Here is a 27,708-nt window from a genome sequence, read left to right as displayed (position 1 = left end):
ACCAGCTCCACAACAAATCTCTTTTCGCTTGAGTTGAGGCTCTCGCAAGCACTTGGGCATGATGAGCCGAAAGTTCCAAGAAATTTAGTTACCAATAACAAATATCCAATGATTTTTATTCTTGGCATTCTCAGCATTTCTCTTGCTCAAGACTAGCAACTGAGAATACAGGCAACAAACTACTTTCGCAGTTTCGGTGGAAGGGGCGAATTTACTTATACTTTCACTTCATCATCTCCAAATATACAATTTAGTCACCAAAATGAAAGCAATACAAATAAAATGAATTACGTATAGGAATTATGGCAAAATCTCCAAGTGTAAAAATTAAAACCTGGAAACCTCAACATTTCTGAAATACTCACCCGAATGTCCTTCGTAATTTTGGAAAAATAAAGGTCAAACACACCGTCCTTTCTAAACATCACGTACTATATTCAAACAATGGATGGATTACCTACCTTACAGTCTTTGGTCTGAGGGCCGTGGAGGATTGACATTTCCGAAAATAAATTTATGAGTCTTTCGACTATTTTGAACAAAATTACTATCTCAAGGTGTTGTTTGGATAAAGGCTGTTGAAATGCTTTAGATAGGTTAGCAACAAGCCAACTTTTACAAAATGTACTTTTCTTTTTCTTTCATCAAATATGCCTTTCAATATGTATTGTGAAGGACTGTTTTCTGAAGAACATTAACATTCTAAGTCAAATATCAGCTTTTTCCAGTCTAATTGATCAGTCAAAAAGGGCCATATTTCTCACTGATGGGTAGGCTTCCAGATGAAGCTACGGTAGTTTCTAAAGACCTAATTTTGAGATTTCCACGGTTATAATCCAACATCGAACCGGTGAATCTGGTTTCAACATCAGTGCCAGCAGCTCGACAACATCTCTCTTTTCGCAGGAGTTAAGGCTCTCGTAAGCACTTAGACATGATGAGCCGAAAGTTACAAGAAACTTGGTTACCAATAGTAAATCTCCATCAATTTTTATTCTTAGCATTCTCAGCATTTCTCTTGCTCTAGACTAGCAACTGAAGATAAAGGCGACAAACTACTTTCGCAGCTTCTGTGGAAGGGGCCAATTGGTCTGAGACACCTCAAAGCTCTTCTCATGTGCATGATCCAACCACTGCGTGATCGTCCAGCAAGAGAGATATCCAATATCTCCACCCCCCACTCGTCTTTCTCTAGAAAAGGTAATGGATAACTATATTCCTATCCTCAAACAAGATTCCTACTCTCGAATACGCTTGTCCTGTTTGGTATCCTGGCATTTTCAATGAATTGTCAGACAATAGAGGCCGTTCAAAAAAGGTGCCTAAGAGTTATCTTCAATGAAGTTAAAGTGCCTTACATTTCCCTTCTTTGGGGAGCAAATCTAGTCACCCTTAAGGAAAGGAGAGCACAAATATCCTTGCTGTTTGCCCACAATCCCGTACATAACCCTCATACTACTTCACTTTTCCCTAGTGAGGATATACCCCCCCAACTATCCCCCCGCGTTCCGTTTCAAGAAAAATCCCTCTTCTTGCCCCAATAAGAGTTTCCACTGAAAGACATAGAAGAACGTTCATCCCTCACATAGTTGAAATTTTAAATCAACCCCCCCTTCTTCACTCCACTTTTATCTTATAGTTTTAGTCTTTGTTTTGCAATTGCGAACTTTGACTTTTAGACATTTGTTTAAATTTGTTTTCCCTGTTTTAACTTAACGAGTTTTTATCGTTTGACTTTTTATTTATCGCAATTTTATGATTTTGTACTGACACTAAAGTGCGAATTCGGCCCTTTTGGGCTTGTGATAGCCGCTTTGTTGAAATGAATCCTATCTTATATTGTGTCAATAAAGAAAAATTATGGTCAAACTCTGTCAAGAGAATGCTCCCTGGCAGTTGGAAAAATAATTTTCGCACTTACAAAAGTAAATTTTGAAATAACTTTCCACATGGATCAGTAGATTTTTTCCCCATCTACACGTAATTCAAACCAAATTCTGCAAAGGTCAAACCAGATTCTTATTTCAGGATCTCTGATTCGCCTGACCCAGGACTCTGGGGGGGGGGGGAGTTGTGCTGGCCTTGGAGTTTTGATGTCTGATCATTGAACTACCTTTAACAAAATGGCTAATTCAATATTTTATTACATATATTTTGGGAAAAAGGGCGTAGAGGGGGGGGGGCTAGTTGCTCTCCAAACACTTTAGACTCTAATAAGAGCACTAAAAGACCCAATTTAGAATCGAATGAGCCCCCATGAATGTTCTTATTATCACCCCTTTCATATGAAGTGCCCATAGGAAAAACAAATGAATAATAAACATTGAGGTTATATGACCTTTACTATAGGTAAAGATATAGCGTTGCCTCTGATGTTGTAAACACGTCTGTAAAAAAATCTAACTACCCTCCTTTGTTCACCCAAAGAAGGTGGAAGAGAAGGTATGCCCAAGGAAAGAAAATCATCCACTGGCTCTTAAGCATTGTAGGTCTATGGAAATTCAAGAAGCTTCATTGACTTTGCCACCTAGTTCAGCTGCTCATCAGTCTTGTTTTCTGCCTGAAACAAGCAAAAGTTCTGAACACTATGTGAAACCCAGCATATCCACTCCAAACCAATTTCCTTTAAATATAGGACCAAGCCCAATTATTGACCATAGTTAAGTAGAAGCTCAGTCAAAATAAATTGTTGTTAGATGATGAAGAAATTAAAGTTTCCTTAATATACTCCAGTTTTCCTGAGACAGAAAAAGCAAAGGAAGAAAATGTACCTGCCAGCTAAAGTGCAAAATACAGCAAACAACATGTGCTGCAAAAGAGGCATTGTCCTGTTAGAGCCAAATCCCCAAGTTATAAATTTTCTGATAAATGACCTTAGAATAGAGGAATTTATAATTGTGTAAGGAAATTTCCAAACAAACCAAAATTGATATACTGTAAAGTCTGTTTTAAAGACACATGTGGAGGTATTGCAAATGTGAAGTGCCGCTTTGGATCAGACTACCACAAATTTAGGTTAGCTGAGAACACACAAGGATCAGTGCAGCAGTATGAAGAAATTCCCAGAAGGCGACATGAAGAGTCTATCAGCAAAGCTGATCCCTAATAGTTGATGAGTCTACAGATAAAGCTTGGCACGTCTTGGTGCTTATAGCCAAGTATACAGACTCTAAGGATATTTTGCAAGATATCTTCTGTGGGCTTTTGCTAGTTCAAAAGGGCAAAACGTCTTATTCGTGGACATCTTGAAAACCTTGAAAAACCGATAAAAAATTCGATAGACATTGACTTTGACAACGCCAGTGCTAATTTTATACCACTACAAGGTCTTGGTGAACTGTTGAAAAATTATGTGCCAGATTTGTTTATGCTAGGCTCTACCAGTCATTTGCTTGCACTATTTTACAGATGTAGCTAAAAAGTTAGATATACTGAGAAAGAGGGACATGGATTCAACTTTGGCTTTTGATTCCACGGCTGAAGATTAATGGTAGTCCAAGATCACTTCACTAAACTGAAGACCAAACAGCATCGCAGTCAATGCTGCCAGATGGTAGCGCAAAAACATCTATCTAAAAATATGTAATACTATTAACAAATCATTGTAGCACCAAGACGCCTTAGGCCAATAATGCTAAGTACGCTTCTCCTCCATTCCAATATATTTAAAGAATCTCTCTTTACATCCTCCCATTCCATTCAGGACGACCTGCTTTTCGTTCGGCCTTACACGGCTGACTAATAAGAACCATGTTTGGAAATCTGTCATCATTCATCCGCTGAACGTATCCTACACTCAACGTTTCTCTCACTATAGCCTTTGAAAGTTGGATTGAACCACATTTTCACGCAGCATACAGTTTGAGATACAGTCTGTCAGTTGGTTACCCAAAACAATCCTTACATCCTCCTCCAAAACAAGTAATAATTAATTGAATTTTTAGGCTATATACTGTTCCGTCAATCTTAATATGTAATTAAATAAAAAAAACAAGTTTTTACAACTAGGCCTCCTTCCCCACCCCTTATTTCTCAAAATCGTCTGATCAAAACTAAGTGAAAGCCATTTAGCCAAAAAAAGAATTAATATGCAAATTTCATTTTAATAATTTATGTACGGAGAGCCAAAATCAGACATGCATTAATTCAAAAACTTTCAGAAATTAAACAAAAAAACAAGTTTTTTGAAATGAAAGTAAGGAGCGACATTAAAACTTAAAACGAACAGAAATTACTCCGTATATGAAAGGGGTTTTTCCTCCTCGACACCCCGCTCCTTACGCTACAGTTTTTTATTGTTTTAAAAAGTAGAGTTGCGAGAAAGAATCAAACTTTAACGCAAGGAGCGAGGTGTCGAGGAATACAAAACTGGTTAAAAAGTATTGTGCGACAGATATTACTGGTGCTTTCGAAAAATTATCTGCGAAGCTAGCTATTGAAGCGCTTTATAGGCTAGGATGTTTTCATCGCCTTATCCGTCTTTTTTCTGTATGTGATTAAATTTGTTTCTTTTGTATTACTTTTGCTGTTTTTCTTTTGTATTTTACTCCACTTAACCTCTGTTTTGTGAAGTGGGTGATAAATAAATTATTATTATTATAAGTTTAACAAAAAGTAGATACGCAAAATTCCCAGCTAGATAGATAATTCAATATAGAGACATGAACTACTCTAGGAACCTTGAGAACAGAAATAGATCATAAGAGTTTGAAAAAAAAATTGACATCATTAGAAAAACAACCTGATAATAGAGTAACCAATTGAAAATTTTACGTTTTTAAACTAATTCTAGAAAGTCGTGATTGCATAAGTGTTTCGAAGTATTTTCATATATATTCGGAGCTTTTAGGAAAACACCACATTGGTATGTTCTCAAATGCTAACTTGATGAGCATTAAACATATTCCGATTTGTTAAACATAGCTATTCTTCTTTTCAAAAACTTAAAAGCATTGGATTAAACCGTACCAAGATTTGAAGATGCAAAAGCCAATAAAATTCAAGAATGAGGCAAGCAATCTTGCTATACCGTTTGAAAAATATGAATCATTTCCTACTAGATCATTTGACTCCTTTGATGAGTTTGTTAAGCACTTTTGTGTTGCTGAGATGTAGTTTCAACAACATTGTAAAAACAGTGAGGTTATGTTGTCAACTCTGCCGTTCAATCCCAATCTAATGAAACACAAAAGCAATTTAAAAAGAAATATGGTATTAGGAAAGATGAAGCACAATCGGTTCTAGCATTTCATGGCATGCCATGTAAATCAACTATTGACTTCCTTATTTTGAATAATTTCCAGAGCTTAGAACTTGTCCTATAGATATACAGGATACACATATACACAATATCTGTATACTTGCCAAAAGAAATCAAATTTTTTAAATGCAATGTAGTTGCATATCTGGCAAACAGCCCAAAGAGACAAGATGAAATAAAAGGCTATCAGAATTGAATTAATGTGAAAAACAATAGGTTAATGCAAAGCTCAAGTAAGGAAGTACTTTTCTAGAAGCATCTGTTGAAGAAGTCCTGGAGCAGTAAAGCCTGCAACTCCTATTCTCTTTAAACTAGAGAAGGTGATTAAACTAGGAATTCAAAAGCAAAACAAAAAAACTTCCGAAATTGTTACCTGCATGACTCCTCTGCAAGAAGTACTTGGTATTTACTTTCATTTGTTATACAAAGATACTCAGACTTTTGAAAAATGTTAAAGGTTGCTTCTTAACTGTTTTATTAAAAAGAAAGAAACAGCTTGTTAACAATAACCATTCAATGTTTGCTTCAGCCAAACATTAAATTTTTTGTAGAGTTGTGCTCATAAATGAGCAAACAAATGAGTCCAACTATTGACACCCAACTGCTGCTGCTTTGACAGGTTAAAAATTTGCTAGGTGATACTGGCACAACGACAAAATACGCAATTCAAATGAAAACCAGTGATCCATGCTTCATGAAAGCAAACAAGGTATTGTAATAATGGTAGGACACAAACTTTTCAACAACAGAGCAGTTTTTGGTCTTTTATCAAAAAAAATAAGAAACAACTAAACTATATTTAAAGAGCTGTCTATCTGTGTGATTTGCCAAATTCAAGAAACAAACAATAATTTTCCAAGCTGCATAGCCTGAAAACTAAAGCCAGAAACAGTGAAGAATTTACTATAAGCCAAGCAGTACCAGTGTTACCACTTCTACCGATTTATCGGTAGATCTACCGATTTTTTTTACTTTTCTACCGAATAAATTTCAAGCCTACCAAAATACCGATTTTCTACCAATTTTCGGCGATTTTTTGCTGAAATTTTGTCTTTTTAATTGGACATAATAGGTGTGACTGCAAACAGCTCCATTTAGCAAAATCCCGGAGCCATAACTAGCGCTTAGGGATTCCAGAATTTGATTATTGCAGACAATGTTAAAGGAATTCCTTTAAAGGATATGAAATCGTGCTTATCTCAAACGTGCACCATTATTGACATATCTATCGATCATCTAAAATTAAAGGTAAATGAAGCAAACATCCTGATTATATCAATTAACAACTACAAGCAACATTTAGTATATTATAGTACTTAAAAATACTTACAATAGGTATTTAATCAACCACCTGAAAAAAACAAGTTCCCCAGTGTGGTTCCAGAACCACATGCTTCCCTTTCCAGAACTAGACCAACTGTTTTAGAAACTGCACTAAGTAATGCACTCATTTTTGGGTCTTCCATCACTATAATTTCACCAAGATGGAATTGATCTTACAGATACATTCTTTATTTTGAAGCGTCTTAACAATGTAGGCTAGGCTCATTTCTCTAAACTTAGTCATTAATCAACAGCCCAACAGAGCTTGTTTAAGACTGGTCAGCCATAATTACGGAGGTAAGTTTATCAGGACAGACTCGTACAACAAACTTCTAATCCGTGGAATAGTTAACTGATATAGTGGGGTCATAATTTTCTTATGACAGCAATGAAGATCAAAATTGGTTATCACTAGATTCAAGGGTTGAATTTTCATTGAACTTTAAATTTCGTGATTATGTTAATTGAGTGCCTGCTAGATTCACCGAAAATTCATCCCTTGAATCTGGTGATAAGCTTTGATCTTCATTGTTTCATATAAAGTTATAGACCCTAGTGTCCACAGTGAAGACTAAGGACCCAAAACTTTCAAATAATGAAGACCAAGGACCAAAAGTTTGAAAAAAGACCCAAAACTTTTCTCTGGATATCCACTCAGGGAAAATACTGTTCATGATCATCCACCAAGTATCACTGACGGTAAAAATCACATTGAAACCCTGTATATGCAAGTTCACTTATTTTAAACTAAAGACCTGTTTTATCTGAGACCTACTTAGTTTGACACTGTTTCTCTGTTTTTCTTATTGCCATTTTATTTGACCTGGTTCCTTCATTCCAATGTGGCTTTTGCTCTTCAAATAAAACATCATGAATGAGAAACAGAAGAACCAACATTGCCTTTCCTCATTTCACTTAAAAATGGTGGAGTTTATCGATTTTTTTTTTCTTTTTCAACCATCTCAAATCGAAAGGGGAGTAGTTCATTAAGTAAGTAATTATATAAATTATTTATAAGTTATTAAAATGTTTATAGTAAGTTACATGGCCTGTTGGGCGCGCACAATTCGTGCCTCTCAGCAGCCAGTCCCAAGCCTGGACAAAGGAGGAGGGTCCTAATCCCCAGGGGAAACATTTTCTTGCAACAGAAACGTTAAAGAAGAGCCTCGGATCTGAACCCCTACCGACGACGACAAACGCATGCCCCCAGACACGATTTTTAAAAGCAAACAATAACCTAAAATTTGGTTTTTGGAATGTCCGAACGATGTTCCAACTATCAAAGACCGAACAAGTACTCCAGGAGATGCGTAGATACCATCTAGAAATCCTGGCACTGTCCGAAGTAAGATGGACTGGCTCCGGAGAGAAACAACTTGAAGACCATTCTAAGATCCTCTACAGCGGCGCCAAAAGCACGCATGAACAAGGAGTTGCACTCATCATGAGGAGGGAAACCTCAAGATCTCTCTTGATATGTGAAATGGACTCCCATATCGCCAAGAATTCTCAAAGTGCGTTTCACCGGACGACAAGCAAAACTTTATGAAGTAGTTTACTACGCCCCCACTAACGTCACAGAAGTCGAGACCAAAGAAGAATTCTAACACGCTCTACAGGCAGTGATCAACAACATTCCGAAACATGATATCATGTGTGTTCTCGGCGACACACATTTGAGAATTCTCAAAGTGCGTTTCACTGGACGACAAGCAAAACTTTCTGTAGTAGTTTACTACGCCCCCACTAACGTCACAGAAGTCGAGACCAAAGAAGAATTCTAACACACTCTACAGGCAGTGATCAACAACATTCCGAAACATGATATCATGTGTGTTCTCGGCGACTTAAACACCATCGTTGGCAACGACGAGTCCGTAGGCATGGCATGGGCGTGCGTAACGAGAATGGAACGATGCTGATTCACTTTGCAATGGCCAATGATCTCGTGATAGGAGGCAGCCTCTTTCCTCATAGAGACGTCCACAAGTATTCATGGACCTCCCCTGGTGGTGCAGTTAGAAACCAGATCGACCACTGTCTAGTCAACCGGAAGTTCCGCTCCAGTATACAAGATGTGAGAGCGTATAGAGGCGCTGACGTTGGATCAGACCAAAACCTACTAGTAGCCAAATTCTCCCTGAAGTTGAAGAGGAATGAGAACAAGAGCTAAGAGCTCATATGACACTTGTGACGAGGTCGGAAGAGCCAAAAGCTCATATGGTATGAGCTCTAGCAAAATTCTAAGAATCAAAACATTGCTTTAAAAGGAAAATCAGAGGCTTATGCCGATCAGGATTTAAAATAAGAGCTTTGAGTCACGAGTTCCTTCTAAATATCAAAATCCTTAAGATTCGATCACCCACTCGTGAGTTAAAAATACCAAAAATTTTCTAATTTTTCCTCCCCTTTCAGCCCCCCAGATGGTCTAATCGGGGAAAACAACTTTATCAAGTCAATTTGTGCAGCTCCTTGACACGCCTACCAATTTTCATCGTCCAAGCACGTCCAGAAGCACCAAACCCGCCAAAGCACTGAACCCCACCACCTAACTCCACCAAAGACAACGGATCCAGTCGGTTACGTCAATCACGTATCTACGGCATTTATAACCGCTTTCCAAGATTTCCAGTTTCCCCCTCCAACTCCCCCCAATGTCAAAAGATCTGGTTGGGATTTGAAATAAGAGCTCTGAGACATGAGTTCCTTCTAAATATCAAATTTCATTAAGATCCGGTCACCTGTTCTTAAGTTAAAAACACCCTCAATTTTTCTGATTTTTCCAAATTAACAACCCCGGCTCCCTCAAAAAGAACAGATCCGTATCAATCATATCAATCTCGTATCTATAACTTGTGCTTATTCTTCCCATCAAGTTTCATCCAGATCTCTCCACTCTAAGGGTTTTCCAAAAATTTCCCGTTTCTAAGATTTCTGTTTCCCCCCTCCAACCCTATATGTCCCCGGATCCAATTCAAATTGAAAATGGAGCATCTGAAACATAAGATTCTTCTATATATCAAGTTTCATTAAGATCCGATCACCCATTCCTAATATACTTCGAGTTTCACGTTTTCCAAAAATTCCGGTTTCCCCCTCCAACTCCCTTCAATGTCACCGGATCTGGTCGAGATTCAAAATGAGAGTTTTAACGCACAATATCCTACGAGATATGAAATTTCATTAATGTCTGATCACCTGTTCATAAGTTATAAATGCCTTATTTTTTCTAATTTTTCCGAATTACCCCCTCCCCGACTCCACCAAAGAGAGCAGATCCGGTCCGGTTATGTCAGTCACCTATCTTGGACTTGTGCTTATCCGTTCCACCAAGTTTCATCCTGATCTCTCCGATTTAAGCGTTTTCCAAGATTTCCGCCCCCCCCCCCTGATGACACTGGATCCGGTCGAGATTTAAAATAAGATATCTGAGTTTCGAGGTCCTTCTAAATACGAAATTTCATTAATATACGATCACTCTTTCGTAATTCAAAAATACCTCGTTTTTTAATTTTTTAGAATTAACCACCACCCCCCCCAACTCCCCCAAAGAGAGCAGATCAGTTTCGGTTATGTCAATCCCGTATCTAGGACTTGTTTATTTTTCCCACCAAGTTTCATCCTGATCCCTCCACTCTAAGGGTTTTCCAATATTTTAGGTCCCCCCCAACTCCCCCCAATGTCACCAGATCCGGTCGGGATTTAAAATAAGAGCTCTGAGACATGATATCCTTCTAAACATCAAATTTTATTAAGATCCGATCCCTCCTTCGTAAGTTAAAAATACCTCATTTTTTTAATTTTTCAGAATTAACCCTCCTCCCCCAACTCCCCCAAAGAGAGCGGATCAGGTATCTAGGAATTATGATTATTTTTACCACCAAGTTTTATCCTGATCCCTCCACTCTAAGCGTTTTCCAAGATTTTAGGTTCCGCCCTCCCCCCCAAATCTCCCAATGTCACCAGATCCGGTCGGGATTTAAAATAACAGTTCTGACATACGATATCCTTCCAAAAATCAAATTTCATTAAGAACCGATCACTCCTTTGTAAGTTAAAAATACCTCATTTTTTCTAATTTTTCAGAATTATAGAGGAGAGACTTATAGAGGCATCTCATAGAGGAGAGAAAAGTCGCAAAACTTCAGATCCTTGCCTGCCACGACACGAATCAGATCTACAAGACCGAGAATTACAGACAGATTGACAAAGCTGTCAAAAAGAGCGCGCGCCGAGACTAACGCCATTTCTACGAAGCAAAGGCCGCGAAAGCTGAAGAAGCTGCCAAGAACGGAGACAGCAGGTCGCTGTACGAGATAACGAACGAGATCATCGGAAAGAAGAGAGCCAGCGATGGTCCAGTGAAGAACAAAATTTCTCCCTCTGGTGTTATAAATAACATCCGAAAGCTCAAAAAATCAAGTACTTGCCCATTAGATATCCCAATCCCCTGTGCCTGGATTCTCTGATAAACACAACGCTTGGTGAAGATGACAAAGAACAGAGTGAATTATTGGTAGATATTATATCATGCAGATATGTAAGTGAATGCTCGAAAAATATAAATAAATCGGACTTAAGGGTTGGTCACTTAAATTGTAAGTCATTACAAACAGCATATGATGAAATATCTGAAGTTGATAGAAGAAATAATCAAATTGATGTTCTAGCGCTGACAGAAACGTTCCTTAGAGAGAGTATGGATAAGAAAATTCTTGATATTACAGGTTTCTCGTTAGAAGTATTAAACCGTGAAAAGCTAAGGTAAAGTGGCCTAGCGTATTATGTGCGACAAGGAATTGATTATTCGCTAATACCTGATTTTAATGTTCGTGTTGAAGGAATATTGCAGTCATTCTGTCACAAGGTAAAATTAAATCATCAGGAAATTATAATGGTGTTGGTATATCATAGCCCGTCAGGTGATACGGAAATATTTATGGATGAACTAGAAAAGCTTTTGTCAAAGTTGAAGTGTCATCAGTACCCGTTAATAATGCTTGGGGATTTTAATATGGATCTATTATCGTTACAAAATAACAAAAATCTGTTATTTCTTCAAAACTGTATGTCATATGCTTACCTGCCTATAGTCCGAATACCCACAAGGGTTAACCCCAACGTCCGCGACTCTGATTGATAATATATTTGTATCTCAGCAAAACATTGTTAGAAAGTTCATAGAACTGCTATTATTTCAAACATCAGATCATTTTGCTACTTTCACTGATGTAGTGATGGGTAAAAGTAAGATAAAGTCAGAACCGAAATACAAGCTTAATTGTCGAGATGAGTCAGAAAAAAATATTGCGATCTGGTACTAAGCTTAAATTGTATTCAGTGGGAAGATTTTTCTTTCAAGTCCACGTTGATTCAGATTCAGCGTATTCGGCATTTATTGATTCAATTACTAGCAGTTATAACTGCCACTGTCCTGTGTTGAAAGAGCCAAAGCGTAAGCCATGGTTTTCTGGGTATTTGCCCAGAAAACCATGGATGACACGGGGACTTCTCGTTTCTGTTAACAACCGCAAAACTCTTTATAAACAATATTTAAATGATCCGTCTGAAAAGAATTTTCACCAGTTTAAAAAATATAGAAATAAGTTAACCAGCTAAAAAGAAATGCAAAGGAAATATATTTTCAAAATAGTTTTAAAAATGCGAATGGGAACCCCAGGAAAACTTGGCAAATAATTAATTTGGTCATCGATCCAAATAAATTGAAAAAAATACATCATATAGAAGAACTAGTTAGTGAAAAAGAATCAATAAAATCACCAGAAGAAATTTCAAGTCTTCTTGGTTCATTTTTTGTAAATATGGGACAAAAAATAAAAGATAAACTGTCGAATGCAAAATCAAAAAGAAAACTAATGACAAAGGTAGCACCTCCAAAACTAAAGAAACAAGAGACAATGGCGGAAATGCAAAAATTTCCATCTACTACATGTGATGAAGTAAAAAAATGCATTTGTGAAATTAGAGGTACAAGGTCAACGGGCCTAGATGGACTTTCTTTGCAACTAATAAGAAAAATACAACTAGCAATCATTGAGCCTCTTACGGTCCTTATAAACAGAAGCCTTGACGAAGGTATTTTCCCTACTAAACTAAAAGAATCCAAATTAATCCCACTTTTTAAAGGAGGAGACCCAAAAGTAATTGATAACTATCGACCAATCAGCTTAGTTCCAATTTTTTCGAAAATATATGAAAAGCTTGCTGCAAAAAGACTATGCTAAAACTTGCTGCAAAAAGACTATTTGAAGCTAATAAAATTCTTTCTGATAAACAATATGGATTTCGGAAACACAGATCCACTTAACTCGCAATTACGGATCTTATAATGAATATAAAAGCAGCACAAGATGATGGTTTATATTCTCTGGCGATTTTTCTAGATTTAACAAAAGCTTTTGATTGCGTTGATTTTGACATCCTTCTTGAAACATTAAAAGGATATGGGATAAAGTCGGCGGTTCTTGAATGGATTCGGCCATATTTAACAAATAGACGTTGTAAAATACTTGCTAATTGTATCTTATCAGATTCATTCGATGTAAATTGTGGGGTGCCGCAGGGATCAGTTCTTGGACCATTACTTTTTATAATTTATGTGAATGAACTTTCGGCTGATATCCCCTCTGCATATATAATAAATTTTGCGGACGACACAGTACTATTTCTAACACATTAAAACCGTGAGCAACTAATTACAAACGCTGAAGTTTGCCTCCAGGCAGCAACTTAATTCTTTGAAGAGCAGTTGCTTTCTCTTAATACAAAAAAGACGAAGTATATCAGTTTTAAACATGAAAACGACCCAGTTTACGACAGCAAGATAAATACGGCAGACCACAAAGAAATTGAATGAGTTGACCACATTAAATATTTAGGTATAATAATTGATGAAAAGCTGGATTGGGCAGTCCACATTAAATTTCTTTGCATGAAGCTGTCAAGAGCTGTTGGTATTCTCCATAGACTGAAATTCATTTTTCCCCATAAAATATTACTGATCCTATATTTTAGTCTATTCCACTCATATCTTTTATATGGAACAAGCATTTGGGCTTCAAATTATAAGTCAGAATGGAAGTTCAAATTCTTCAGAATAAAGCTATACGTGCAATTTGCAAGCTTGAACCTCGTCAGAGTGTGAAGACGTTTTTAATAAAACTTGAAATATTAAATGTGGCTCGACTTCGAGAAAAAAAGATTGCCGATACTTGATACAATACAAAGTAAGCACAAATACCGCACCTGAGTCGTTTATGTCGGCTTTTCGAAGGAATGATGAAATTCACCAACATGATACTCGGCATCCATTGCAACTAGTTACAGAAACGAGACGTCTCACGTCATCTGGTTTTTCAATCAAATTTACCGGACCGAAAATATGGAATTATTTGCCAAATACTTTGAGAAATGCTTATAGCCTACCAGAGTTCAAAAGTAAGATTAAAAGCTTCTTATTGAAAAATATTGAATTAGATCCTAATTTCTTTTACCGATAGTTCTCTATGTTTTGTTTTATTAATTTACGTTTGTATTCTTTTCTTTTCCCTTCTTTGTCTTTTCTTTTCTTACCTTATATTTCTTTTCTTGATGATTGAATGAATACTGTCACGCATTACGGGCAGTGCTCTCTTAGGGTGTAGTTAGTTTACAGTGTGTGATTTGTTTTTTGGTTAATAAACGAATTGAATTGATTAAAGCCTTTTCAGACACATTTGCTGGACCTTTATCTGATATTTTTAACCAAATTACAAAATCTGGTAAATTCCCAAATTGCTTGAAACTAGGTTTTATAACACCCATCCCAGAGAAATCTTCCAGTCTGACTATAACCAACATGGGTTCTATTACACTCACTCCAGTTTTTTTCTAAGCTTTACAAAGGGTTCCTTTGTGACTGGCTTAAAATTAAAATTATACCACGCATTGACATCTGAAAGTTTGGTAATTTAAGAAAAACCTCCACCACCCATTACGGTGTACACTTTGTTCACACCATCCTAAGTGAACTAGAGAAACCAAATATTTGGCTAAACCTGGTTTTAGTTGATTTCCAAAAAGCGTTTGACTTAGTTGACCACAATATCCTAATCCGTTTACTACAGGATAACTTTGAAATTGACCCACTATTAGTAAATATTGTTATTTTGTTCCTTTCAAACATATCACAAGTTGTAAAATACAAAAATACTTGCTCTAACCCCCTTCCCTAGGCACTGTGGAATACATCAAGGAACCTTATTGGGACCACTCTTATTTCTTGTCATGATTAACGAAATTGGCAAGGAATTCCCCGAAAGATGGAAATATGTGGATGACTTGTCGATCCTTGAAGTATGTCATAGGAATATTAGAAGTGACCCCATTGAAATCCTAACATAATGTTCGGATGAATCTAAGAAACTAAATATGACAGTAAATCCCACTAAATCACAGATAATGACGATCAACTTCTTGAAATCTACTCCTGTTTTTTGCGACCCGATGCCATCCGAAATGCTAGTGAAACATGTTAAGCTCCTTGGTGTCATAATTTCTAATGATCTTAAGTGGGACACACATGTTTCCAACATTGTTAAACAAGCAAATGTTTCACTATCCATGTTTAAGCTGCTAAACAAGTTTAATTGTCCTAAGATACATTCCCTCCGTGTTTACTTATCCTTTATCAGGCCGTTTAAAATAGAGGAAATATAATCCATTTGCTGTAAATCCATTATATTATTGATATCATTTAATTTCTCAGTGAAACAAACTAAGGCTTTTAATATTCTTAACTTAATGTTTCATAGTTCTTTTAGTCCCCTCAGGGAAGGGGGTCAATCATCTAATTGGCTTTCAGAAGCTGATATTCCTGTTTTTTTATCTCCAATATCTTGTGATGATAGCCAGAATGATACCATGATTACCATCTCAGAGTGTCCAATGTCCAAAACTGAAATCCAGACAAATGACGATTTTCAGACAGCAGGCAGAAAACAGAAACGTAAAAAGCCTTCTACAAGTCCTCCTGGAATAACTGGAATCTCAATCTCAGTCCCAGCTATGGATATAAAGGACAAACCCATTATCGTTTTTACTCCAACCATAAAAGACCAATCATTTTCAATCAAAAATATTGCTAACATTAGAATAAATCTTTTCAAATATTTTAGATGCAGCTTAACAGTGAATATAAACAGAGATGACTCACTAACAGTTATGGTCCTAGACAGAAATGAAGCCTGCAAAGCTCTTAACCTATATAAAATTGGCAATATCTCTGTAACATCAGAATGGTGGAGACCACCTCAGAAAATTCAAAAAAAATAGTATTGAATAACACACCAATGGAACTGTCAACTGAAGACTTAAAAGATGGTCTTATGAACAACAAGGGGGAAATGCTAGAGGTTCTTGAACTTCATTATATGGGCAAGCCAGATTCTAAGGGAATACTAAGCAGTAAGAAGTTCTTTATCTTACCTGCAGGTTCCCAATTTGACTTGGTCTTCCTTTTTGGTCAGCTAAAAGCTCATAAAATATAATAAAATACCAAGAATTAGATAATTTTATAAAATAAATAGAATACCAAGAAAAGCCTCTTTCTACAGAAAGTAGATGCACTGAAGTTCCTAAATGTACCCATTGTCATGGTAGTCATCAATCATGTTCACAATTTATGTCTAAAATAGGTTCAATGGACTAAAGTTTTAAGAATTGCCCATCAAGAAAATATTCCTTTCCCTGTAGCTGCAATGGAGCTGGCCAAGCTCTCCAAAGTGCCATCAGGTCCAAGATCTAATGAGGCTAACGAAATGAATTTAACCCTTCTTCCAAACCCCTGGCTACAGGCCCCCAAAAACAACCAAAATCAGGCACTCCAACCTCCTATTGAGACATCTCTCCTGCAGTTGGTTAGGGAGCAACCCAATGTTGTCAAAGCAAATCCAGCCCTCCACAATCTTAGAACTAATCCCAAATCTTGGTCTGAAAGAGTGGCCGCTTCTCCTAATATATGTACTCAAGTCAACACTATGCAAGAGAGATTTAGACCTCATATTATAAATTTTGATAAATTTGTTGCATCAGCAGACCAAATCTTCCAATCAAATTTGTCTAAAGACAAAAAGCTAGTATAACAAAAGAAGTTGCAGAATACTACTTTTCTAATTCTATTTTCACTGAGATAGGAACAGAATTATTATCAATTCTCTCAAAGCATCATGCATGTCACCTATTCAACTTCTCCTATGTTAGCTAAGCTGCAGATCCTACAATGGAATTGTGTTTCTTTAAATTCAAATAAACTTGCTGATCTTACCCAATGTGCAAATAATGATAGAATTAGGATTATTTGTCTACAAGAGGCTAATGTTCAGTTCAAAAAAATCAAAATGCCTGGGTACAAGTGCTACAGGAAAGATAGGTCAAGTAACAAAAGGAAGGGGGTTGTCCATGATTCAATCCAACATTCCCTTCAACCTTTAATTATCTACAGGGATGAAATTGATGTTGTATGTAAAATAATTACCCTAACTAATGGTAATCATCTTTTGTTTAACAAGATGACACGTCGTCTTGGGTCACTCTGGCATTGTCCTACTTGCAAGCAAAAAGGCTCTGGAACTCAAGGAATAACACCCAGTGAGATCAAAGACATAATAAAGAGTGAAATTAGGTGTTCATTTTCAACAATCGAAACTAAGCTTCAAGATAAATTTGAAAAACTACTGAAACCAATAAGTGATCAATTAACACAGATAGAAAAAGAGGTATCTGCCAAATGTTCTGTTGAGGGTGGAAAGAAGCATGCCAATACATCGCTCAAAGTCGAATTTGATAACCTTAGTGAAAAATTGAAAAATGAAATAAAAAGCAAAGAAACAGCCAATGATATTGTAGAAGATTTAGTCATGAAGCAAAAAAATTTAGTTGTATTTGGACTTCAAGAGGATCCAAACTGTAGTACTAAGAAAAGTCAAAATGAGGTTGATTTAAAGCTCCTGAATCAAGTAATTTTGCAGAATTGCCCTGTCAAATGTTCATTTACAGTTCGTTTGGGAAGACTAAATAATGGAAAATGCCGTCCGATCAAACTGTTTTTCCGTAGCCCCATAGAACGTGATGCTGCTTCTTTCTTCTTTCTTTCTTTTTCTCATGATCGCACAAAACTGGAACTTGCTCAAAAGAAAAGGTATAATGCTCTGAAAGAGGAACTTAACCAAAAAGTGACAGCAGGAGAATCAGGTTGGAAAATTAAAGATGGAAAAGGTGGTCTAGAACTTGTAAAGATAAGCTCTTTTCGAGGTGAAAATAGCTCGCAAATCCCTAGGGAAGCAGTTATGGAACAATAATTTCCTTGTGCTCTACACCAACGCAGATACTTTATCAAATAAAGTTGAAGAACTACAGTCATTGATGTCAGTGCATAAGCCTCATGTTGTTATTATTACTGAATCTTTGCCTAAGAATTGTGCACATCCAGAAGCATATTTTCAACAGGTTGAAGGTTATACTTTATTAGTGAATACTAACTATAAATGTGGAATTTCTGTTTATGTTCATTCGTTGCTTAAGTACACAGAAGTAAATGATCCTTTAGTAGTGAGTATTAGTGAATGTTTGGTGGTTGATGTAAAATTTCCTAGGTCTACAAATAGTATTAGAATTGTTGCAGTGTATAGAAGTCCTAGTGTTAATGAGCTATCTCCAAATAATAATGCAAATCTATTACAGTATCTTCACAATGTTTCAACAGTTAGTTCAAGGGTATTAGTGGTGGGTGATTTTAACCTACCCTCCATTGATTGGAAAAATAAAATAACCTCACTTTCTAATCAGTCATTTGAGCATCATTTCCTTCAAAAATTGCAGGACACGTACCTATGCCAACACGTTCAGGAGCCTACACGATTTCGGGATGATTCGAATCCTTCTGTCCTTGACTTGGTAATAACAAAATCTCCTGATGATGTTAGAAATATTGAAATTCTACCTCCATTAGGAAAAAGTGATCACACTGTTCTTAAACTGTCATTAAAATCTTCAGGTGATGATCCTACTCCTCAAAAACAGACTCTTAAATATAATTACACTAAAGGCGATTATGAGTCTTTCCGAAATTTCATTTTATCACTATGTATCACGGAACAGTTGAGGGAAAATAAATACAATGTTAATGAAGTATTTGAGCTGATTCATGAGGCTTTGGTAGTGGGTCAAAACAAATTTATTCCGACTATAGCTTATAGTTGGCTCTATAAAAATAGGCAAACTCTTCCTCGAGAAATTCTACAAGCTATTAGCGAAAAAAATTATCGGTGGCGTGAGTATATTAAAATAAGAAGCACTGAGTCATGGATAAGATATAAAAGAGCAAGAAATAGAGCGTTTGATAAAATTTCCATTCCGCTTTTACTTCAAAAGTGTGAGGTATATCACCTTGGTGCCAGAACGTTGAATTGGATGGGTGATTATCTAACAGGCAGGACGCAGAAAGTGATTGTAGGTGATACTTTGTCCTCTGCTGAGATAGTTTTAAGTGGCGTTCTTAAGAGAGTTAAGTCAACTGTGTTAACTGATACTTCTATCAAAAATCAGCTTATGGCAGACATAATTGAAAGGGAGAAGAAAAAGAGCAAAATAAACAAGAAACAAACAGCAAATGTGAAAAAGCTGGGAAAAGCGAATGCAATAAGTAAGAAAATGAGCACATCTAGTGATCCTGCTGATTGCACTTAGAGCTTTAGCAAAAGCACACAAGGTTCTTTCTTACATGTCTGACAGCAGTTCAGAGGAAAGGGATGAAACAGAATATTGTGAAAGCAAAGATAGTCTTACAATGGATGTCAAAGAAGAAGGCATTGGCAGCTTCCAAATGCTGAGATAGAGGTGGGAGACTATGGGCTTGTTGCACTTCAGAAAAAGTCACTGGTGGCACACTTTGTTGCTGAGCTACTGCTCATTGACAGTTTGGACATTGAAGTGAAGTTTTGGAAGCATTTGGGGAATGATAAATTTATTCCTATGGATGAGGTGTCATTTGTTATGAAGCCTGACATGGTACTTTGCCTCTCAAACCAGCTCCTGCCAATCAGGGAAGTTTGCTTTTAGTATAAACATTGCATCATTTTCACTTAAATAAGGTGTTTTTTTTTACTTTTTATAGCTGATTTTTTAAACTTTGTACTTCTATAGCTGAAATCAATCATTAAAAATATAAATCATACTGGTTCATCAAGCCCCATGGTGTGATTCATGGTATCCGGGGGGTGGAGTAGCTTGAACTAAAAAATCAAGTCTTGTAAAATTGATTGTATGTTATTTAGTATTAACCCACAAAAGAGAAAAAATTACTCAGAAGTAGCCTGATAAATAAGCTATCTTTTGATGTAAAAAAGTTCCTGAAAGGTCTTTTGGTTTGCCATAAAAAATCAAGACTGAAATTGGTTCAAGGTACCCCACTCTCCCCTATATGAAACCCTTTTAATTATCACAGCCATTAGGTGTGAGGTAGGTTAAAAGTTGTGCATAACATATATTTCTTTTTTATCTTTGTAGCAGTACAAGGATGGACAACTGTACCATTTAATCCATTGTGCTAAGGTTGCACATGACACATGCATAATTAATTTTAGACAAAAAAGGGTAGATGTTGCCCTTTTGATATAGCCACTAGACAATGCCCTGATTGACTGTTTATTTTAATGATCCTGGAAAGTAGCTACATTGACAGTACATTTTATATGGAATACTAGGCTGTTTTGAATATATACATTAGTGGAAATTAGAAATCTTTCACATAATAAACTTTGTATAAACATCTTTAATGTAATAATTAATGTTTTCCCTTCTTCAGTAAATCAAAAAAATATGTGCCACAAATGACAACACATATGACCCACTTATTGACTTTGAAGCAGACATTCTCTACTTTGTTATTGATGGACTGGTCACCAAGCTGAACCATTTGTTTCATCTCAACAACTCTCTAAAGCAGTTACTTGAGGCCTATGACCCAACATCTTATAAGATACTTAATCCAGGATTTTTTTTTTTTCACACAGGTCAGAACAAGTACCTATCTCTGAAATGTGACAAGCTAACTTTCCTGTCACAATTAAGTATTGCACAGATATGCTGCATATAGTTTGGACTGCAGAAAAAATTACATGCTAAATCACTTCTTATGAAGAATCTGGAAGCATTCAGTTTGGTCCTTAATGCACTTGACCTAATCTTATTGCTTCCTATGTTGACTACATCAAATGAAAGATAATTTTTGTGTATTAAATGCATAAAAACATATTTTTGCAGTCTATGTCAGAGGAGATGATTTTTTGGTGATTGTTACCTGACCATAAAAAGCAGAGAAGCTTTATGTTAATCATGCAGTGGATAAATTTGCTAATTGTAAGAAGTGCTGCTTTCCTTGGTCAATTTGTGAAAAATTCTTAGGTTCTTCATTTTGAATACATTTTTCTTCTTGAAATAAAACTGGTCATTATCACTTTACTTTGAAAATTAGCTGCAACTTTGGCTACAATCTTACAGCTTCTTGTACCTCATTTTGTTGTTTTATCATTAGCAGAGTTCACTTGTAATAATTAACACAACTTAGAACTTGGGCAAAAAAGAATATGGATATTTCATACAATACTCAGATCATTTTTAAATTTGTTTTCTTTTTGTCAGTAAATTTTTTGTTTTTATGTTGACAAATTTTCCATTTTTTTATCAAGAAAACGCTTCTTGGTAATTTTTCTCTATTATAATTATTAAACCCATATAATTTTTTTCAATTAGTTTGTGGAAGATCTTTAGCCCAAGGGGGCTTTTTTAAAACAAAGGATGGTATTTTTTATTGTCTTGAAGATTACTCATTTAAATTCACAACTTATTTATGGATTATTTGCAGAGTTCATCACCTCTGTGACTATTGTAAAGGTGCTTGAGAATACCTATTTATTGCTAGTAAATTTAATTTAACTTTCACCTTCAGAGACTTATCTTAAAACTAATTACAGAACAGATACAGACAATTTTTATTGCCTGTAGCGTGGATGCAGCCAGCCACCCACTCTAAAGGGTGGACACTTCCAGCCAACTTGGTACTTGGTTCATCATAGTGGCAGTAATTTTCTATCATAAATTCATAATGTGGTCTCTGTTTTGACAAGCAGTTGAAGAAGAAAATTTATATTTAGTATTTGTGATTAATAGAATAAATATCAAGTAATAAAATAATATTTTAGTCTCAGTAAACAATCAGCTTTCTGTTAATTTGTGAAAAAAAAACTAAAATACTAAAAGGACATTTATATCAAAACAGGATAATTGATAGGCTATTTCAAAGAAGAGATTCTTTGAGGTAGCCTAGGTCAATAAATTAATAATTTCAAGTGCTTAATCTTGAATAATTTTATGAAAAACTCTATTGGTGCATAGCTTAGATTGTTAGCCATTCATTCATAAATACAATGCTTCTTAATTCCTCTTTGATATCTGAGGGTTTTAGCATAATTTTACTCAATCAGATATTGGTTTTTACCTTAGACACCCAAATTTTTGATGAGTCAAATCCTTCCTAGAATTTAGGAAACTGCTTAGTGGTCTTACTATCTGAAAGCTTGTATTAATTTTATATTTGCATAAAATCTGCAAGTTTTCTCCTTCAGACCCAGTAGCCTAAAGGCTAGCCTATTTGGTAAAGAAATAAAACTATAAGACAAATTTAATTCTAGACTGTGAAACTATATTGAATTTGCCATTTTTCCTTCTCAATAAATCCTACTCTATGCCAATACCAATGTAGCTGGGAATGCCATTGATTTTAGAGTTGAATTGCAGCCTGTCTTGTTCTTTTGTTTTTCTATCAGGCTATAAAATGCAATTTTAACACCTCTCCATATTGTCTCCAAATGCTTACTTCATCTGTACATTTCCGAAAGGTATTGTTAAGCAAGTTTAGTAGGCCTAAAAATTTTAGCATAATAATATTTCTGTCAGGGGCAGAGTCACCTTTTACAGTATTTAAGTTGGCCTTTTAGAACTTGATAAAAATACAAGCACCCAGTGGGAGGAAGTGGTGAGCAAAGGCAGCTGAAAGCACTTATCTTTGAATGAAAAGTTGTGTTAAATTCATAGCAGGAAAGGTCACTCATCCAAGAGTATAATTGCGACGACACCAGAAGGCCCATAAACTGGCCCCAAATCTAAATTATGCACTCCTTTAATCTTACCAGTTCTCCTTAAGGTAATATACACCCGATTCATTTAGCTACTTACAATACATAAATATTTCTCTCAGAAACTTTTTCAATGGCGGGTTAGTAATGAAAATGATAAATAGAGCGTTGCCATTTCACAAATTATACTATTACTAGTTTTCAATAAAATAAATTACTAGATTGGGCTCTACATCAATATATATAGTAATATACACGCAAAAGATACACCCCAAGACACGCAAAAGGTACCCAAAAGGACACGAGTATTCTCCATATCTCGAGACGAGTTTTCTCTATTCTAGTGTACAAAGCACAAACTTACATTTTTTATCAGTATTTTAGCGGCAATTGTCTTTTCTCTTAAGGCGGCAGAATTGTAACAAAAAATAAGAGTGCCCACACTTGTGCAAATTCTTTTTTTGCACACCAAATTTCATTCTATGGCTTTCAACTAGGATATAAAACAAAATTTAAAATTCAATAAGGATACACAACCAAATTTAAAATACAGATATCATAATATAATAACTAGGAACAATGAACAAAACGAAACTTAAGGTACTAAGCAGACAAAACAACACTTAAGTATTTAAATTATTGCTCGTAATAAGTTATGTGCACATCTTATCCCTCCAATTTAGGCCCAAGCTAAATTGAACCCTTTTTCTTTCTACACTCAGAACCGTTCCTGAGGCTTATAGTGACCGAAAAAAAAAATATTTACAGTGTTTCTTCTCGACTCAAATACAAGCAAATAGTCAAATCATAGTGAAAAATTGTATCAAAGTAAGCAATTCACAAACTACAGAACCTCAAGCCATGGTGCCCGAGACAACGGGCACCATTAGTATTACAACAAAAGTTGTAATACTAAAACGAACAAGCGCATTATTCCAATGGTCTCCATAAAGCTCCATGGCCTGTAGTATGGAGGCTAAATAACACTAAACTTATAACAAATAAACAAAATAATTCACATCATTAAGTTAATACAATAATACAAAAAAACTCAAGCAACAAGAGAAGACACCAATCCTTGATCGATCCCCACATTTAAAACCTATCGATCCTTTGACCCTACCCAGTGCATAGGGCAAAAATAGCTACCATCCAAGCCCCTGTGATGATAATAAGAAGTCAAACAATAACAAACCAATTAAAATTAAACTAATCAATGTCATAATTCAAACTTTAAATATCCATTTTACATTTTAATGTGAGAAAATTCTTAAGCTGAGTTTTAAAAGTACCGAACGAGTGATTGCCACGGATTTTATCCAGGAGTGTGTTCCATGCTTTAGGACACGAGATGGAAGGATCAAAATCATACCTGACCGTTTTCGTTTGCGGAATTTGCATGTGGTTTCTATTTCGAAGCGTATACGAATTTTTATCTTGCACAAAATCTTTGAAAAAAGATTCAAAGCACTTAGGCAACTCACCATGGAGGAATTTAAAAATAAGGGTTGCACACGACATAGTATATACAGCGTCTGTAGTTAGAAGGTCTTGTTGAGAATGCAAATTTGTTTTTTTAATAATTATAGCAGCTTTCTGTTGGATTGCTTTAATTTAGTGCAGCAGATAAGGAAATTTGGACATTCAAGTCAGATATGGTTGAATCAGAGAAAAGTACAGTGTGCGTAAAATTGATCCCGGAAATGTGTGTTTTATTTAAGAATGATGCCCAGATTTTGCAAACATTTCACTCCGACCATCTCAATATGCTTCTTGAAAGACAGATTTTCATCCAATAAAACACCAAGAAATCTCACATATCTTTCCTGGGCTCGACATAATGGTCCATTATATATCAGAAGTATAGTAAACGATGGATATATCTACTCCTATTGCTGTCACTACTATTTCTGCTATTGCTGAGGCTAACGGTATCCAGTTGAAACTTTTACGGAACGTGTTGGGTGTTTTTCAACCAAATCAAAACACCCTAAGTGCATGTATGTTGGCAAAAGACCATATGAACAATCAATTAGGAACAACTTTTGATATTAAGCTGAAACTTCCAGGGAAAATTATGGGGGATGTTGAACTCTACAAAAGGCAATATGTGTATGTTACTACAACTGCTGCTACTACTATGGCTCCAACTACTACTTCTACTTGGGCAAAGAGTATTAAGCTGATTTTTTAGGGAATGTTCGACGAAAACAATGCAAACAATGTGCATTAAAGTTGTCAAAAGACTATAACGAGGCTTTTCTCAGGAATATCTTAGAGTATTAAGTTGAAACTCCCAGGGGATGCTGAAAAAACCAAAAGGCACTCATCATATGCTGCTACTATTACTACTGCTGGTATATCTGCAACTACTGCTACGGCTAACGGTATTAAGATAATATCTCCAGGGAATTTTCAGGGAATGTAGAAGTAAATCAAAACCTACCATGTTCCTACATATTGTCAAAAATGCCTATCGACAATATCCCAAGATAAACCCAGGGTATTAAGTTGAAACTTTAAGGAAATGTTAAGGGGTATGTTGAATAAACCAAAAGGCACTACCTGTATACTATTACCACTACTACAAATGGTAAATTGCTATTATATCTGCTACTAGTATTACTAATACTGCTGCTGCTTTCATTACTTCTGAGACTACGACTGCTGAAGCTAAGGGTATTAAGGTAAAACATTAAGGGAATATTAAGTTGGGCGTGGAACTAAATTGAAACATACCATGTCGATGCAGGTTATCAAAAGGGTGTAACTGCTATATCTAAGGAAGAACTTAGAATATTAAGTTGAAAATTTCAGTTCGTGTTGAGGGTGATGTTGAACCAGCCAAAGGGTTTGTATATGCATACTTTTTTGACTGCTGCTACTACTAATACTACTACTAAGGCTAGGTTAATAAGGAGAATTTTTAAGGAAATATTGAAGGGGATGTTAAATAAAAATTGAAGCACGAATGTGCACAGAGGCTGTCAAAAGGATGACAGCGTCACGAGAAAAAAAAAACATATTTGAAGTCAGTATAAAATATGATCAATTGCTAAATTTTGGGAGCTTTTGAGAGTGAGACTAGGCCCAAAATACCCTTCATACCTGCCTTCCCTTCTTCAGGGCTGAAAAAAGGGTAATTGGAACGATTGGGCCTATACGGGTCCGTGTTTCAAAGGGCCCCACGCCGCCATCAAAATGAACAATTGATTTTTGAAACTGTGAAGTGTTCTTAACAATTTCAGTAAGCGTTCCTTCAGGATAGAGATCCTTTTTCAGGCTAAAACCAGTCTAAAACCAAAAAAAAAGCACGTGATATCAACAATAAATCGAGATAGACTAAATAGTTCAGAAATCATGTTGACTGAAAGTGAAGACACAAGGAAAATAGATTTTAAAACTATTTTAGAAGCATTTGCAGAACAAAAATTACAGAAATATGTAATTTCATGTGCCTATATTTGGTGGTGTAAATTTCCAAAGGACGTTTCAGCAGTTTCATAATATATAAGGAACATAGAAGAGTGCAGTTAAAGGATAAGTACAGCAAAAACAACAACGACTCAAAAACGAAAGTGAAGAGAAAAAAAATGCAGTTCCAAGACATGCGACAATGAGGATCAGGGCGAATCCAAATGAAAATGAAGAACAGAGAAATTTGTGGTTAGAAGATATGCGACTTCGAGAACAAATAAGTATGCAGTTAGAAGATAATCAACAGCGGGAAGTACAAGCAACAGCAGGAATCAGAACTTGCTGAAGATGGAAGTGAATAACAAAGAATTGTATAGGGTTAGCAACAAACCCTAAAGTAAGTATCAAGAGTGTAAAAAATTACATTGAAGAACAAAGAACTGTGCTGTTAAAGGACAGCGGGGATCAGAATGAGTCAAAAATGTAAATTTAGAAAATAAAGGTACATGTGTACATAATGGCACATACTCGAGAACAGACTGGTTTTATCTGTCTATATTAAGAGACAATTACCATACTCTAAGTGGAAAACAAGTGACGATTGACTGAATACATTAGACTTGCATAGTTTGGGCTATATATTTGCACATGAGGGGGTGGATATAAATTATTTGGACAGCGTTGAGTTAGAAAATAATTCTTACTTCATAATACGTAGGATAATTATAGCTAACACATTTTGCATGCAGACCCGCTATACTTTACTCCCAGCTTCCTCTAATGTGCAAAAATATAGCCCAAATTTGTTTGTAAAGTATTACATTTGCCTCATATTTTGGTATATTTTATTAGGATTGACCTCCACTTCTCGAGTGGAGGTCAATATATGCATAAGTTCTGACAAACATTGAACTTAAGTTCAATGTTTATAAGTTCTGAAAAACATTGAACTGAAGGAACTTATATACATAACTTCTGACAAAATATTATGTTTATGGCATACAACTCAGTAAAAACATACAAAGATGCCGTAAACTACGCATGTGCTATTTACAAGCCATTAGGACCCTTCAACTCAGTATGTATTCACTGTGGAGTCCTCCGTTGTCACACAAGAAAAGTAGCCAACAAAGATGGTTTACTTGGGGGCTGCTGCCTGCTTGATTGAATTGCATTCCTGCATCAACAATTTCCAAATGAATTTGTTTTGCCTGTTATGGGATATCACTTGCTCTCTAAAGCTTATTTAGAAAAATCAGAAGGTGATTTTGAACCATTTCATTAACATTTTGAAATGTTAAAGAATACCTTTTGCATCTTTTGAATTATTAGATCAGTCATGTTTATTTATTTAAATGTTGGATAAAAAATTTAATATATAGAGGGGGCCCTGCAAAAAAAACTCCAATCGGACCCCGCACCTAGTCGATCCGGCCCTCTTCTTGTATAAATAAGGAATCGCACTTAATTCGAAAAAGAATTGTCGTCAGTGCCGTAAACGGAGATTTATGTTCTGGT

At 35.8% G+C, this 27,708-nt stretch overlaps 1 protein-coding gene across 2 annotated transcripts in view; it reads right to left on the bottom strand.

Moving 5' to 3' along the window:
* LOC136037167 (uncharacterized) overlaps nucleotides 1–22,962 on the bottom strand; it is a 71,182-nt gene extending 48,220 nt beyond the window's left edge. The window contains exon 1 of one of the 2 annotated variants that reach the window (XM_065719710.1): nucleotides 22,874–22,962. The gene's annotated coding sequence lies outside the window, so the exon portion shown is untranslated. Of the gene's footprint in view, nucleotides 1–22,827 lie in introns of both variants that reach the window. The other variant, XM_065719711.1, reaches the window with a different exon arrangement.
* Between the last annotated feature and the right edge of the window lie 4,746 nt (nucleotides 22,963–27,708).

This window comes from Artemia franciscana, chromosome 16 (genome assembly GCF_032884065.1).
Source record: "Artemia franciscana chromosome 16, ASM3288406v1, whole genome shotgun sequence".
NCBI classification, from domain to species: Eukaryota; Metazoa; Arthropoda; class Branchiopoda; order Anostraca; family Artemiidae; genus Artemia; species Artemia franciscana.
The sequence above is the reverse complement of the archived record's forward strand: the minus strand, read 5'-3'. Positions and strand labels throughout refer to the sequence as shown.